This window comes from Myxocyprinus asiaticus, chromosome 9, assembly GCF_019703515.2.
Source record: "Myxocyprinus asiaticus isolate MX2 ecotype Aquarium Trade chromosome 9, UBuf_Myxa_2, whole genome shotgun sequence".
In the NCBI taxonomy this organism is placed as follows: Eukaryota; Metazoa; Chordata; class Actinopteri; order Cypriniformes; family Catostomidae; genus Myxocyprinus; species Myxocyprinus asiaticus.
In genome coordinates, this window is record NC_059352.1 from 23,688,117 (window position 1) to 23,703,681 (window position 15,565).

General features: G+C 37.4%; 1 protein-coding gene across 2 annotated transcripts in view; it reads right to left on the minus strand.

Moving 5' to 3' along the window:
• LOC127445811 (KN motif and ankyrin repeat domain-containing protein 4-like) overlaps positions 1 to 14,311 on the minus strand; it is a 110,401-nt gene extending 96,090 nt beyond the window's left edge. For both annotated transcript variants that reach the window (XM_051706159.1, XM_051706158.1), the window contains exon 1: positions 14,001 to 14,311. The gene's annotated coding sequence lies outside the window, so the exon portion shown is untranslated. The remainder of the gene's footprint in view (positions 1 to 14,000) is intronic.
• Between the last annotated feature and the right edge of the window lie 1,254 nt (positions 14,312 to 15,565).

Here is a 15,565-nt window from a genome sequence, read left to right on the forward strand (position 1 = left end):
TGCATCTCGGGTGATCTGATCAAATGAGACACATTGCTGTTTACACTTGGTCGCTTAAATGCGTCCCCTGTGACCACTTGTAATCAGATTTGGAGGGGAGGGTCTCTTTTTCATGACAACATACATCATTCACTTAGTCAATGTGTTACTGCATGATAATAAAGTGCAACAAAGTCAGAAAAGACAAAGAAAGCATGAAAACAATTCCCAGATGTGGTTGAAATTGAATCAAAGCACAACCTCAACATGTCAAGCAGGATTTCTGCTATTTTATTGGATTATCTGTATTAAAGGAGCTTCAGGTGTTCATGCACTTGTCTGTTTTGAAATCAGACACACTGAAGGACAGCCATGAAGCTCTCGTGATTGTGTATGTATGTATGTAATTTTTCGATCCAATTGTTATTTCCTTTTAAAGCTGCTCATAATCGGCAAACTTTTGTTTAAGTGCAGCGGTTGATTGACAGGTGAGAGGTGGGGCTTCACTGCTGCCAGGACGCATACAGAACGGATTACTGTTTACACCTCAAATGCGATTTGGTCACATGAGTTTTTGGCCACATTCGTATGTGGTTTTTGCAATCCGATCACAAAACATTTTAGATCCCGCTTAGACCTGTATTTAGGGCTGACCACATGTGATGGGATCACCTGAAACGCATCTTTATACCAGGTGGAAACAGGGTCTCAGTGATTTTGAATGTGGCATGATTGTTGGTGCCAGACGGGCTGGTTTGAGTATTTCTGTAACTGCTGATCTCCTGGGATTTTCTAGTTTACTCAGAATGGTGCCAAAAAACAAAAACAAAAAAAAAACTACAATCATAACAGTGGGTGTTTACTGTCAAATCTTAAAGGAGAAGCAGCACCAAAACCTAGCATTTATGACAGAGGGTCAGAATGAGGGTGGAAAATGATCATGTTTTACAAATATATGACTATTTTTTGTGCAAAAAAAAACTTTACTAATATTAAGTGAACCTCAATGAACATATTAAAATAATAAAAATGGCATGTCATGACCTCTTTAAATGTGTGCATAATAAATGTAATTATTTTTATTTTTTTGGCGGAGTTAATTAGACACTTTGATAAATCTTTGATACAAGCAGTGGCAATTTCTCAGGGCCAGCAAAGCCTTCTCTGCTGGCGTAACATTATTATAAATAATAAACATTCTCATTGACCTTTTTGCCTCTGTATTTTCAATCACTTTCCACTCCTAATTAATCTGCAAACAAATAGCAAAAAACTAAAAAATGTATCCAATCAGAATTTATTCCTCAATGCTTACAAGCAAAGAGTGACAACTGTTTCACAAATCACATGCCCGAAGCCATGCTCCCGAAGCAGCGCGTGAGTCTGAGCTCCACCCCGTCAGGCCTTCAGAATTTCCACAGAATCCCTCAACAGTGTAAGTGAATAGACGTCTAAAGTCAGATTGTCAGATTCATCAGCCAATCAGATTGATTTATTTGTTCTTGTGGGTGTGGTCTTTAGGATATTTGTCCCAGTCCAGGCCTTCCAGCTGGCCTTGAGTGACACATTCACGCTTTAATTGATGTACGTAATTTGAAAGCGAAGAGCGCAAGATCTTGCTGACGAGTCGGCTGTCATCACTGCTGGTATTGCCGTTGAGAAAGAGATCCTTATGGATTTAAAAACCTAAGATGTTCTGCATGATCATGCGATTGATTAATTAAACAGGAAAGAAGGACCGATTTTCACTTCAAGCAAATTGGTAAGTGCTTTTTGCATTGATATAGCAACAAAATTTACATAAGTGTAAATTAGGCTGCTTGAGCATTCAGTGTCGGATCAAGTTATGAAAAGTAACCGTGTACCCTGACGAAACAAAATTTATTGCAAGCAACATTTAAATTGCAAATATTATTAGAGAGTTTTTCTTGGTATTAGACCTGCTTGTGTCTTACTTTTGTGCGTGGTCGTGTTTTAAAATTTTTAATTGATATTATGAGTTAACTGCCACGTAATGTATGATACGGTGTCTTATTCATTGTGAAACTGTGTTTTCTTAATGGCATGAATCGCACTGAAAGCCTAGACTTAAAATGCACGGGCCGTGGCTGGATACAAGTACTGTATATGTTTACATGCCATTCAATTAGTGGACATGCTGTTATTAAAATTTGGACAAAATCATATGACATTTTCCAGCTGGCTTTTTTAATAATAGAATCAAATGGGAAGATTCAATATATATTAAGCTTTATTGGCAAGATAAACTTAAGTGTACATTGCCAATACATTATAAGACAATATATAAAACAGATAAGAAAACAAACTGAATGCTTAAGTTTAATTTGCTAAAGTTTAAAAGTGAAGTTTCAGAAAGTGAAAAAACAACAACAACAACAAAAAAAACACTGCATTAACTGCTTTCTTTTAATGCGTTAAACAGTCAACCAATTATCGCAGAAATTAACGTATGACATTTCCCAGCCCTAATACTGTATGTATATATATATATATATATATATATATATATATATATATACACACACACACACACACACACACACACACAAACACACTTGCAGCCAAAAGTTTGGAATAATGTACAGATTTTGCTGTTTCGGAAGGAAATTGGTACTTAAATTCACCAAAGTGGCATTCAACTGATCACAAAGTATAGTCAGGACATTACTGATGTAAAAAAAAAAAAACCCAGCACCATCACTATTTGAAAAAAGTAATTTTTGATCAAATCTAGACAGGCCCCATTTCCAGCAGCCATCACTCCAACACCTTATCCTTGAGTAATCATGCTAAATTGCTAATTTGGTACTAGAAAATCACTTGCCATTACATCAAACACAGTTGAAAGCTATTTGTGTCATTACATGAAGCTTAACATTATCTTTGTGTTTGTTTTTGAGTTGCCACAGTATGCAATAGACTGGCATGTCTTAAGGACAATATTAGGTCAAAAAAAAAGAAAAAAAAGAAACAGCTTTCTCTAGAAACTCAACAGTCAATAATTGTTTTGAGGAATGAAGGCTATACAATGCTTGAAATTGCCAAAAAAAAAAAAAAACTAAAGGTTTCATACAAAGATGTACACTACAGTCTTCAAAGACAAAGGACAACTGACTCTAACAAGGACAGAAAGAGATGTGGAAGGCCAGATGTACAACTAAACAAGAGGATAAGTACATCAAAGTCTCTAGTTTGAGAAACAGATGCCTCACATGTCCTCAGCTGACAGCTTCATTGAATTCTACCCGCTCAACACCAGTTTCATGTACAATAGTAAAGAGAAGACTCAGGGGTGCAGGCCTTATGAGAAGAATTGCAAAGAAAAAGCCACTTTTGAAACAGAAAAACAAAAAGAAAAGGTTAGAGTGGGCAAAGAAACACAGACATTGGACAACAGTAATTGGAGTGTTATGGATCTTAACCCCATTGAGCTTTTGAGGGATCAGCTAGACTGTAAGGTGTGTGAGAAGTGCCCGACAAGACAGCCACATCTATGGCAAGTGCTACAATGTCACCTGAGTATCTGGACAAACTGACAGCTAGAATGCCAAGGATCTGCAAAGCTGTCATTGTTGCACGTGGAGAATTTTTTGATGAGAACTCTTTGAAGTAGTTTTAGTTCTGACATTTTTTTTCAAATTGTAATCGTAATTTTTCACGTTATTAATGTCCTGACTATACATTGTGATCAGCTGAATGCCACTTTGGTGAATAAAAGTACCAATTTCTTTCCATAAGAGCAAAATCTGTACATTATTCCAAATTCTGGCCGCCAGTGTATATATGAAGAATCAACTAATTAATTCCACATTACCGCAGAACTAAGTGGCTGGGAGTTTATTCTGTGTATTTGTTCTCACACAAGGATATAAACGCATCCCCTGTTTGTGGTCTGGAGTTCAGTTAGAGGTCATGTGCAACAGGAAGCATCTGGCACTCTGAGGACCTTCCATATTCTAAATGCTCTGATACCTTTTCAAAAGGCCAAAGCAAAGTTAGAGGCAATGCTGCACATTACATCGATCTCTTCTCGTTATCACTCTCTCGTTCCCTCTCTCTCTCAAATCCAGTGATGCCATCTTATTCTTATCAGAGCTGCTTTCTGAAGCAATTTCTGTTCTCCACTCATATCACTATCTGTTTTGTTTTTTTTCCTCTGTGTCAAATCCATTTTGAATCTCAAACCATCTCAAGCTGCTTTTTTGATATAGCAAAGGTTGGATGAGGGCTTTATTTCAGACAGGAAAGATTTGTAATCTAACTAGGGCAACTGGGTGGTTGGGACAGTAGGAGTAAAGCACTCAAAAGCAGGTGGCTACATACTTTCTCTGAGGTGGTTATTAACCAAAACTCTGAATTATCTGTGTAGGACTCCACAATGAAAAGCACATTTGTTGTCCTGAATTATAGTTTGAATTCTTTCCCTATAAGGTTTTTACTGTTAGATCGTGGGAAAGGGCAGAAGTTGTGGGAAGGATGTGGCTGAATTAATAACAAGCATAAAACCATCTTCCTCCTTTAGGACCAACAGTATTTTGTAATGTAATGTAATTTAATGAAGACAGTATTTTGTCTTCTAGAGTTCTGACCAATAATAACAAGACAAAAATGTGGGGCTCTTCCAGCGGACAATTCAATTTAAGAGTGCAATACAGAAGCAAGAACATCTGTGTTTCAAACTAAATGAACAGAGAACTCTGCCGTGGAATGAAGAAATTTATAACGGACAGTTTTGACTCTAAATTCTGACTGGATGAGCCACTTTGAAGCCATTGTGAAATGACTGTAAGTGCACACCTGAGAGCGCACATTTCATTATAATGTGGCAAGTTGCTATGTTACCTGTCAACCACAAATTCCTATCTTAAATGGTTAAGATAATGAACTATATTACTTGGAGGAAGAATTGTTAATCCTTTTACTATTCATGATTAGGGATGATCCAATCAATAGGCCACCATATCGAAATCGCCCGATATTCACTTCCTTTGACTTGATCAGCGGTCTCATAATTTGGCCGATCTCTTTAAACCAATCACCCAAGTCGCAAAAGACAACTGGCTCCTTTAAGACTTCACCGTCACTCTCATGCCATCACAGGTGTGTAGGCAACACTGGCCGAACACTGATTCACATTAACAATAATTAAACGAAAAGGTGATAAAGAATAAATAACCAAATCTGTCACATTAAGCTTGATTACACTTTTGGTTATCAGTTCATCTTCAGTTTGACACTAAGCCTCATTATTTATAGGGCTATCTATCCTAATGTAGATAACATTTAGTATGCCTTCTTGTTTTAAAGGCTGATTAAAAAAACAACAACAACAAAACTTTCATTTTAAAAATGAATATTCCTGTTTTATTTATTTGACTATCAAGTAACCAAACTACAGTAGTTTTTTCAGCAAGAACTTGGCAATAGCAATGGTATTACCAACAGGGAAATTCAGTTAACAGTGAGCAGAATGCTTATATATAACCGGTTATGACAGAGCTCCTGATAAAAGGTTAAATGATCAGTGTCAAGATCAGTATCAACCGATCAGATGACAAGACAATCGGTATTCTGTATCATCTGTAAAAATCCTGATCAGAGCACTCCTATTCATTATATATTTAAAGGGATAGTGCACCCAAAAATTACAATTCTCTCATCATTTACTCAACCTCATGTCATCCCACATATGTATGACTTTTTAATTCTGCTGAACACAAAGATTTTTAGAAGAATATCTCAGCTCTGTAGGTACATACAATGCAAGTTAATGGTGGACAGAACTTTGAAGGTCCAAAAAGGACGGACATTTGCACAAAGAATGCGAATCGCCAAAAAACAAACACCGTTAAAATTAAACATTAATTTGTTTCTCAGCCACATCTATTATATCACTTCTGAAGATATGGATTTAACCACTGGAGTCATATGGATTACTTTTATGATGCCTTTATATGCTTTTTGGACCTTCAAAGTTCTGGCTAACATGTATTTGCATTGTATGCATTTACAAATTTGGATATGTTTCTAAAAATCTTTGTTTGTGTTCAGCAGATGAAAGAAAGTCATACACATCTGGGTGGCATGATGATGAGTAAATGATGAGAGAATTTTCATTTTTCCCTTTATTGAAATAATGTAATTTATCTTTTATATTTTTTCACCACGTTTTATAAAAGCAAAAAATCAATCAATCAATCAATCAATCAATCAATTTGTGGGGTACAGTGATTTTACCACTGGTAAGGGTTTTAGGCACTCAGCTTGACTTCATGCCTAAGAACACTGTCATGGCTCATGACGTCATGGCTCATTGCTTTAATATGTTGTTTTAGAAAGAAATGGCAATCTAAGTATGAAACAATGCCTTTTGGATGGTTAAGATTAAGAGATGTGAAGAAAACAACACAATCAGCAGTGGAAGTGTTGGTCCCATCTGCAGAGCTGTTAAATGTGTATGCTCATCCTTTAGGATTAGTGTCTAATCAGTTTCAGTGGCAGCTTTCCTCTGCATTAATCTAGCAGGATGAGGCCATAAATCAAGCTTTCTGCTTTGCAGTGCAATTTAAGTCTCCTTATCTCGGCATCATCAATGGAAAACATTAGGCTGCAGCAAGGTATTTTACTCGTACAGAATGTTTTCTGAAAATAAACAATATTGCTGCCTTTTGTTTTAACATAAAGCATCCATTTCAGGTGGAAGTTATTCTGGGGTGCAATTATAATTAAAAGGCTGAGAAAATGGGGAAAAGCTGAGTCTGCTAGGTAAATTAGAAAGAATTAAAAAAAAAAAAAAAAACATGTGGAGGGCAACCTGCAAGACATTCTGACCAGCTTCAAAGCTCAATGTGCCCATTTTTTCTCAACTGTAAAGTATGTAATTTTTAAATCTTGCCAATAGCCCAATAGGTATGAATCAAATCATCAAACAAGTGTTTAGGAGTTTTTTGGATTATATCATGCATGGTAAAAGCAGATAAATTGATTTTCGTTAAGCCAGGCAAGATACATTGAGTTTAGCCAGGAGCAAACATCTTTGCTAATTACGTTCAGTAATTAATCAATCTATCAGTTAATCCTTTTACTTCAATTAATCACTATAAATTATTCCGAATTTTTTTTTATTGACAACATTTTAAGGCATGTACTGAATGGACTGAATTGTATGAAACTAAACATGACCTAATTCACCTTAATTTACCTATAATCTGATACATTAATTTATAGTGTATATAAAGTATAACAAAATAAAAGTTGATGTTGCTGAAGTGTGTAATTTCTGTGCCACTAGCGTCACCAAAAGGAATTGCAAAAATTGCTGTTTTCAAACAGGTTTCCCGAACACTCACCCCATCCACCATTGGTCATCAAACAGATAGTCCAGCTGGTTGAGCCAATGTTGCTTTGTAAGGCTAATCAGGATGTTCAAACAAACAAAGAAATGTAAACAATAGAGTCATTGTTTACACTTTTAGGGGGAATCAATCTACAAAATGCTTAATTATGCTTGCTTTACTAAAAATAAAACAAGAATAATCATAATTTTCTATGGCCAATATTGAATTGTGATTGAATTATTATGTCAGAAAAGCTAGCCGAGAACATCATCAGTAGTTCATGCCAATAACCCATTCCTCCATCATAACCAAAAGCAGCAGGTGTGGACATCAAAGAAAAACTTAATAAGAAACAGCTGTTGGACAGCTTAGCAACATACCAGCTCTTCAAAAGACACACATTATTAATATTAATGTTCAACACCTTATTACTGACAAATCTACTATGTTGACGACGAGTGAAATGGTCAGACAAGAGGTTTAAACATCTGACAATATAAAGGCTCATAATATCTGTAACAAAGCTTTTCAGATTGTTTCTGACGTGCTGCCAGCATGCTGGGCTATCTACTAGGTTACACTATTCTCATATAAAGACAAGAAGTTTGCACAATGAAACATATAAACCCAGTATCAGATATGCCATTATTAAACAAAAGATTACTTTAAAAATATATTTACATATGACCTACATCTCTTGACACCACTACACCCTGAACAGTCTGGAAAAATAATGAATCCACTGAGAAATAATAAGGCTCCAGTATGGTTTTTTTCTACAAACTGCCTCAGAATACACATGATAATTTTAGCAGTTGTTAGAAAGTGAATGTATTTATTATTCTCTCTTTCTCTGTATCTGAATGTAGGCTGTCTGTAGGCGACTGCTACATCAGCTCTCTCCTAGTGACTGCTGATGTCACTGCATATTTGAGAGGGCAAGGAGGGCAACAGAAAAACCTCCATCCTTTCAAGATTACACAGTATGTGACGGATCATATTTATAAGAACCAGTTAAGGTAGTTAAGGTACATAGGTGAATGTGAATGAAGTATAAAAAAGGTGTAAAGGTATAAAAAAGGTGCTTTGCTTCCATATGAATGAATTCATGAAAAACCATGTTATGCAGTACAACTTATGTCTTTCTGGTCCAAACAGTAAATCTTTATGGCTTCTAACATAAATTCCACTGTTTTCATGAAATAATAATAAAATGTGTAGGATGCTTATGTTTGGACAGTTGTGTAAGTGTCTTTTAAAGACTTAAAAAAAAAACATAAAACAGACAAGAATTCAGACAAAAACATGCAAAAGCAGACAGAACAGATTGGCTTGAAATGTCAGAAGGTTTTTAACTCCTCCATTACGAATCTGTTCCAAGCTTCTCTAAGGCTGAAGAAATGAGGATGGGAAAAACCCATATGGACCACAAAGCCCAAGCTTTCTTGTGGATTCCTCTGGTTCAGCACACTGAGCACGTTTACATGCACGTTCTTACACCGGGTATGCTTAATAAGTTGACAACACATGCAGTCATGTAAATGTAATAAACTGCATTCCTTTAACAGCATAAAGGCCATAAACGGCTTATGAATAACCCGATCGACATGGGTAGATTTTTGCCCATTACACCGATTTCGCTTGCCATGTAAACACTTCACCCCGTGTTCTTATCGGCTCATCCAATGTGCGCACGTGTTGAGTGCATGCCTTGTCACAGTTTGACGTCAAAAATAGAGTATAACGTGATTATTTCAGATGTCATGTAATCTCAGATTTCTTGCCTTGTCAGATTTTTTTTAAATAAGATGATTTTAGAGTAATCAGCATATTACATGGAAACAGGCTCAAAGACCACGTTTACATGCACCAGGTTTTTTGCGGAAAAAACATCATGTAAACGATAACGCCGCTTTCCTTACGCCGTTTAAGGGATTAAGAGAAAACGGTTTAACATTCCTAGGTTTCTCCCGGAGAAAGCTGCTTATGTGGCCATGTAAACACATAAACGCCGTTCTAACAGGTTTTTGAAGAGTGAGCATGTGCATGAACAGACCGGATAACAAACGTCATAGGATGGTGCCCAACAACAAGTCAACAAAACATTTCTGGGAGTACAGTGGGGAAAGCACATACACTATAAACTAAACCCATTTATAAACAATGTAAAATATTGACTGTCCCTCACGTTCGCGTATATGTGCTGGTACATTGAGGAAATCCTGGAGTTTTACATAAGAGGGAAACCCCACTATTGAAGTGCAATTCAGCTGCAGGTCGTGATATAAAAGTAAGGAAACAAACACAGCAACAACTCTGGAATATCTGGAAATAAAGCGAAGTAACAGAGAATAAAATAGTGAAGTCTTCCTCGGATATCATGTTTGTTATTTACACAAGCGTCGCAGGGAAATTGCGTTGTTGTGGAGAAAGCTGCTTTCTGACCGAGATGCATGTATACAGAAATAAAGAATATGTCACTTATACAGTGCAAGTAAACCAGAACACTGCTTTCTCGCAATAACCCACTTTCTGGTGTCCATGTAAACGTAGTCAGTGTGAACTAAGCACATCTAACTGCTGACATACATATTAGGCTGTCTGAAATGATTCCAGATCACCAACTAAACTGAACATTCATTCAAGATCTCAACCACAAGCATGCACTTAAAGACAAGCATTTTTCTTTGAACATTCACACTGAAGTATGTGATTGTGTATACACACACAAGCACATGGGTGCTCATACTCATGGACATGATGGAACTGATTTACTGATACAGTGGTTGATTCACTGATATGGAGCAAGGTATATCTATATTCCTTCGCTTGATGCGCCCCATTTGTGCTGCCTTCAGTGATAGAGAGTTGGAAAAAATAGAATGACAGCTCAGTGTAACAATCACCCAATCCCTCAAAATTATCATCTCTCTGCTCTCACTCCAGATGCAGTCCACTTTAGCTTACTGGCTGACATTTTCAATTCCATTGTTCAAGTGATTATTCAGGATAGATAATGTGTGAAATGCAAATGGAAAAATGCTGATTAGCTCAAGCAACGCATTAATACATTATGTACAATAAGTGAAAAAAAAAAAAAAAAGCACTAAGCCACTTTAGGCTCGGCATTCCATTGATTTTACCACAGGAAAGGGGTGTTCATTGGCACAACTCAGAAATGAGTGTCTAAAACACCCTTAACCATGGTAAATCATTGTAATGTATGGCCTCGAGTGACTTTATTTTTAAAGTACTTTTAACAATGGCATCAACAGCAAATTGTTCAATAAATTATCAATGAATAGTTACATTTATGAATAATAATAATCAGAAGAAACAATTCTATCGTCAAGTAATATAGTTATTTTACTGTCTACCAAGCAAAGTAGCAACTTGGTGTGTTAGTGGTGCATAAAGGTGTTTATGGCAAAATCTGAAGTTATACAGTACTAATAAGGCTTAAACATTTGCCAGTCCAAAACTGCTATTTTGCTCCCGTCTCTTAATCATGAGCTACACGCTCAGCCAAATCATCTGGTCTGAGACAAACGCAAGGGTTCTTTGAGGCCAAAGTGTTTCCACCTTCCAACCAGTCACATCCACTGGACCCTCAGGGATTTCCTAACACGAAAACACAATGATATGAAAAGTCCGGTTCTGATACAAATCCAAGTTCAAATGTGTTTATTATGACAACATTATATCCATGAAGCAGCCAGCAATTTGCATGTAAGGACATGTTTTTTATTGTACTATAATTTAAAAGAAATTCTTCCATGTCCCTGTGTATGGTCCTTCTAATTCTACTTTTTTTTTCTTAATGCTCATGAGGAATAAACCTAAAGGGCAGAAGCAACGTGCAAATCATATCAGCCATTGTTTCCATCTCTGCTCTGTGAGAAATGTCCTTCAGCAGAAAACAATGGACAAGGAATCGCTCCCACAGAGCTTCACATCTGCACTCCCCAAGCGACCTCGCTATGTCAAATTCCATAACCTCCCCAACAAGCTCTATCATGCCCACCACTTTAGATATTCAAGAAACTAAGAAACTTTACCCACACAATACGAACATTTTAGTGTAATACCAATATTCCAGAGAGTTCAAAATCTGGTAGATTTCAAAAACTCTTTATAGTCACTGACTCTACTAATGGCCTTTCTCAAAGCTTACTGAGTCAGGGTTTCAGGCTATGGCATTAGTCACTGGTGCAATGAAGCCCACATGAGTGATCACAGGAACGCTCATTTATTTCTCTAGTTGTTTATGCTCTTAATTACAAGAAGTCTTAGTATTTTTTATTTTTTTAACAAACTGTCTTTTAAAAATATAAATACAATATAAATAGCCAAATAAATTCATTAAAATAAATAACTTGGCCAATTTCATTTGAGTCCAGTAACCAGTAACATGAATGAATGAATGAATTCATGTTTTGCAATTCTTGCTAATCTCCTTTTGAATGTATCTGATGGAATCTGGCCAGGTGTATTTCTAAAGTCTGTCCAAAAATATTGTTTATGCTAGGGTGGCTTTGACTGAATCCAACATAGGGCTGGGAGAATGAGTAAAGTGCATCGCACCAAGAAAGGCCCAATATTTCTGCCATGATTGAAGGAATTCAGAATTCTTGCAATATATGAGGTGTATAAGTCCTGGGTGGCCAATGGGTCACATGCTTACTATTTATCTGCATTCCTGAGAACATCAAACAGCCAGTAAGTTCCCAGAGAGACTTTAAAAGTGCAAAGGCAAAGAGCTGTGTGCAATTAGATAATATATTGTACAACTGAACAGGTGAATGATATGCCTTTTTGGCTTGGAGCTTAGTGAATAAACAATGAGGTAAACACAGCTGACACAACAATATACAATACGTCAACTTTGTCCCTGTAGACCACTAATTTACAAGAGCTATTCGTTCTGCTACAGTCAATAAGCCATTACTTATGCTAAAACATTGCTTAAAGGGATAGTTCAGCCCAAAATGAAAATTCTCTCATCATTTACTTGCCCTCATGCAATCCCAGATGTGTATGATTTTCTTTCTTCTGCTGAACATAAACAAAGATTTTTAGAAGAATATCTCAGCTCTGTAGGTCCATAAAATGCAAGTGAATGGTGACCAAAGCTTTAAAGGACCAAAAAGAATAATAAAGGTAGCACAAAAATAATCAACATTTAAGTCCTTTTTTTATTATAAATTCTCCTTTCTGCCCAGTAGGTGGCGAATTGCACAAAATATTGTGAATCGCCAAAAACAAAAGAAGAAGGTGAAAGTGAAGATTTAAAGCAAAAAAGGACTTAAATATTGATCTGTTTCTCACTCACATCTATGATATCGCTTCTGAAGATATTGGTGTCATATGGATTACGTTTATGCCGCCTTAATATGCTTTTTGGACATTCAAAGTTCTGGCCACCTTTCACTTGCATTGTATGGACCTACATAACTGAAATATCCTTCTAAAATCTTTCCTTTGTTTTCAGCAGTAGAAAGAAAGTCATACACATCTGATGACAGGAGGGTGAGTAAATTTCATGAGAATTTTCATTTTTCGGTGAACTATCCCTTTAAGAACGCTGACCTGTGTTGTGCTAAAATAGACATTTAGACCAACACCATATAACATCCAAATCCCTCTTGCGGCTGAAACTGATAGAAATCAATCCCTACACACGAATGAAACAGTAACCTCTCTCCATGGCTGGATACCGCCTCGGACACCGCGGCATAGCAGAAAGATCTCGGACAGCTGAGCTCACTGCCTCTGGATCGCTCATCAACAGCCAGACATCATTGCTGCATGCGTTCCCGCGGCGCGAGCAGCATTGCAGACGCGTGACGCGCTGCACTACGGGGCCTTTCATACCGAACGCTGTTTTTGCTTCCGTACGCTTTTTTATTTTTATTTTATTTTTTTATATAAACATGTGCTAGACGGGCGTCATTAATACTTTTGGCGTTCCATAATTTTTCCAGCGTCTCGCGCAGGAGCGCCGTGTTCATTAGACATTCAACTGCATCATTCAACTGCAACCTGCGACCTGTTAAATTCGTTGCGTGAGTCTAGGTTTTTGTTGTTGTTGTTGTTGTTGTTGCGCAAAAACACGTTCGGTCTGAACGGCCCCTACAGTCAAAAGCATCGCTCCCCGCTCACGTGTCTCGCATCTCTGCCAGATTGACACACAGAAACATCCAGTTGGTCGACATTAGGACAGCCCAGCGGGGAGGTAAACGGTAACATGGCACTGTCAAGCGTAGAATGAAATGATACATTTGTGGTATGACAATAAGAGCGAGAGACACTGGCTGTCTTAAAACCTAGCAAGATACCCAGACAGCATTTATGCGCCTATGATGTCCAAAAATGCTGTCAAGGTAGGCAGCTTGGGAGACTCAGCCATAGAATAATGAAGATCAATAAGAGCCAGGTCTGCAATAAGGGATTTGGTCCATTCTGGACTATCAGTCAAAATCTGAAATACTGAAACAATGAAATATTAACTGAAAAACAGCAAATAAATCAGACTAAAATAAAAAGAAAAGGGGTGGCTGTGAGGGGTGTTGTATAGAGGTGTGTTGCATTTTCCAAAGGTAAACGAGAAAAGTTGAAAAATGGAGCTGACAGAGGAGGAATGTATTATCTCACATCACTTACCTCAGTCTCTGGGGGCCCCTTATTTTTTCCTGGGCACTGCAGAGGCAAGACAGACCTTCAAGGAAATCCAGCACAGGGAGGCAGCAGCAACGGCGGTAGAGGCGCTCCTCTCTCTGCTTCACACACATTTAGCCTCCAAGGCTGCAACACTGTTGTTCATGAGGTTTGTGGAAGGGGATGGCAGAAGGCTCTCATAACACAAGCGCTATACTGTGAGCCTGAACACACCCCCTCCCACACAGAGCTCATCCAATGGCAGGCGACGGGTCGGATGCACACACATGTACACACAGCAGCCAACACCCCCCATCTAGCTTCCCCATCACTACTTTGCACATACAAATATTTGAGGATTAAGAGTAATATAGTCCACTGATAAAAGATTAAACTGGTGCTTTGCCACATTTCCTATATGCTCCTTGAGTTGTGCCTCAAGAAGCGACATCATCAAAATGTCTGGATAGTTTATGATCTGGCTGGTGTTCATATCTTGACAATGTTTATATCACTGGCACTGAGACAGGTTATGACGGTTAGTGTGCAAAAGGAGACTGCTTGTTGTGATTTAAAAAACAGCTCTCAGCTCATTTGGGGTTCAGAGAGAGCAGGACATGCCTCACATTCTTCCAGTGTGCTGGTCTATTTCTTTGCATTTCCAGACTCAGAACCTTCATTTCAGGGATGTTTTGCCTCTGACAGTCACTACACAGTATGGATCTGTTCAAGGCTTCATGGTCAAAAATGAAAATTCTGTCATCATATACTTAAGTACAAATATTTCATGTAGTCTTTCAATCAATATGAATTCATGCAGCAAAAAAAAAAAAAAAAAAAAAAAAACTGCATGCATAATCATTAAGAATGAGAAAACACAGTTTCAAATGGTTTTAAATGGAATATAGCATGTCACACAGGAGGACACAGCTGTCGCTGTTGTGACATGTAATTTCACCTGACCATGTGCACTTTACCCCATACAGAGGTCTCTTATATGTAGATATGTTTAAAAGGCCCATGTATACTATATAAAAAGCAAAGGGTGATCTGAAACCATTTCAAATCATTTACACACCCTCATGTCATCCTAGATGTGAATGACTTTCTTTGTTTTGCTGAACACAAATTAAGATTGTTAGAAGAATATCTCAGCTCTGTAGGTCCAAACAATGCAAGTGAATGGTGACCAAAATGTTGAAGCTCTAAAAAGCACATAAAGATAATCCATAAGTCTCCAGTTTTTTAATCTATGTGTTCTGAAGTGATCCAATTGGTTTCAGGTGATAACAGACCAAAATATAACTACTTTTTCACAGTAAATCTTGACATCTCTAGTGTCCTTGGCCATCATGATTTCAAGCTCGATTACACTTCCTAGCATCATGCGCAGTGCATCTGCGCATGCGCCGAGCACTAGGAAGTGTATAGTGGTTGAAATCATGAAATCAAGAAGTTATATTTTGGTCTGTTCTCACCAAAATCAATTAGATCGTCAGATGATATAACACTTGCACACTCAAAATTCTTATGATTATGCATGCAGTTTTTATGAACTCAAACTGATTGAA